The sequence below is a fragment of the Heterodontus francisci genome, chromosome 10 (genome assembly GCF_036365525.1).
Source record: "Heterodontus francisci isolate sHetFra1 chromosome 10, sHetFra1.hap1, whole genome shotgun sequence".
NCBI classification, from domain to species: Eukaryota; Metazoa; Chordata; class Chondrichthyes; order Heterodontiformes; family Heterodontidae; genus Heterodontus; species Heterodontus francisci.
In genome coordinates, this window is record NC_090380.1 from 98,079,624 (window position 1) to 98,082,015 (window position 2,392).

Genomic DNA, 2,392 nt, shown 5'->3' on the forward strand with positions numbered 1-2,392 from the left:
CTGTGTTTGCTACAACTGTTTAATGAGCATAATGGAGAAATTTATTTTTCAGTAAGTAATGAACACTTAGTTAATAATGTGATCTGAACATAATGGCCCAGAAATAGCTGGAGTGGTGCATTTCACAGCAAGCAGCTTGGATTGGATTTTTTTTTTTACCTTGCCCTTCAGATCATATTGCAATGCAATAAACTGCTGGAAATGCGAATTGATGGTAACGCCTGACCTCGGGAACATTAGGTCAAATCTTCTATCTCAGCCAATTAAGGAAAAAAAACTTCCAGAAATAATTTACTACTGGCAGGAGTGAGACTGTACAGTTTCAGTTGTTCCCTTTCTGGACCTCCAAGGTTGAGTTTCACATCAGATCCATAAATCATGTCCTTGTGACTTGAAATATCGGCCCTAAATATCTGTGGTGATTCATTCATATAAATGGTGCAAATCCAGCAATTTCTTAACTCCTGGGGAAGTTGACAGCAAGCTCCTGTTTTTGTAAGGGAGTGGCACAATGTTGTAAATTGTCCAGAAATTTGTGGTGATTTGCGGCTCAGAATATCTATCTCTCCCTTGCCACAAATTGCTGGGAGGGGTTATGCTTTAATAATGGTGGGCACTGTGAATTTGGCATTTTTTTCCCAGCCACTTTTGGGCCGTTAAAGCACAACACAAAATTTGAAATTGCATGATCAGAGCCAGAACATATGGTGGTGCTAAGTTAATTAAGCCTAGACAACATTTGGGAGGCATTGGCCTCAGTGCCTTTGGAAAAGGAGGGCTGAAATCAGCTAGGGTTGTTGCTTTGCTGGAAGGCCGTGCATGTGTGGACACTTGAGGGCAGCAATAGACTTAGCTGTATTGTCTTCCACTATCATAGTCAAGGACACACGAAGAATGATAACTAGTGTAAAGCATGAGAAAGCAACTCTAGAACCAAAATTCAGTAAGAATCAACAGGAAAGGAGAGGGAATCAGCAAAAGAAAAGCATCATTATTGTAGAATATCTGTTCTTGTTTATGCTACCTGCCTCCTATTTGAAGAGATTCAAATGTTCAAGTTGAAAATTAGACGTTGTCTCTTCTGTTTTGTGTACTGTAATGGCATAACAAGAATGATTCATTGTAGCAAGGGTTCTCCATATGTGTAGTATGTTGGTGTCAGACAAACCACACCCCCCCCCTCCCTCCCCCCAACAACTGCCAAGATTGAGGCACGCATGATTTTGCCACATGAACATTAAAGCTTAAAATTGCAAGCCCCTGACCAGAAAGAAATTTCCATGGTAACTGACTGGAAACTAAAGGGGAAACTGGTAGGGTTAATCAGGGCTCACCTGCTCAGTGCAGATGGGACCCTGATGGAAAAGACAGAACAAGCTGTGGCTTTAACTGCAGTAAGAGTGAAATCCAGGAAGCTTACTACGTCCAGCGCAGGATAAGTTAATCGAGTTCCCGAAGGTTATCAGGGTTTTGTATTTGAAGGGAAAGTAACCCCATATCCCTCGAGTAGGACAAGCAAGACTATAGTGATTCTCAGGGACACTGGCCAGTCGATCCCTTTTACTGGGAAAAGGCCTGATCATTTCCCCCAGAGGGTGCAGTGAACAGCAAAATGGTGCTGAATGGCATTGGAGGGTAGTGTATGCCTGTACTGGTACACCGGGTGCGCCTGGAGTGCAACCTAGTTTCAGGACCGGTGACTAAGGATTGTCCCTAGTTTGCCTGTGGATGGGGTTGACCACCTAGGTAATGATCTGGCAGGGGTGAAAGTGGTAGACCCTCCCCCCCGCCCCCAACTAGTGAAAGAAAGACGGCAGGAGGTCAGAGAGACGGTGGTGCAGAGTCCCTGAATGTGTAGTGGGTCAGGCCATGATCAAACCAGCTCCCCAGAGGAGATTGCATTGGCATTGCAGGTAAATGACCATGAGGTCTGCCAGTCAGAGACTTTCTTTGGAAAGTTAGGAGACCTAGGGAATGAATTAAATGGATTTTCCCTAGCTGAGACAGTGCGCCAACCCAGTATTGTAAGAGTTAGCACAGGCTGCCCAATCTGAAAGTGGAGCAGAGGGAGTCCCTGACTGCTACTTTTTAAAAGAATGAGTTACTGATGAGGAAATGGAGTCATCCTCACAGACCGAGGGCCAGGAGTGGACAGTAGTTCACCAGTTAGTGGTGCCACAGAGATACTGGGGAGAAGTATAAAGAAGGGCCCACGAGATTCCTCCCCCACAGTCAGAGGAAAAGGGAACCACCCAACCCCTGAAGTCAAAAGTCTGTAAAGCAGCCCTGGCACCTAGAAAAGACCAATTTTAATGAGCTTCAAGATTCGTGAATGAGAGAAATACATGGTTTCTTTCTTTCAAACTCTAATGAAATGCGCTATTTTCTTCAA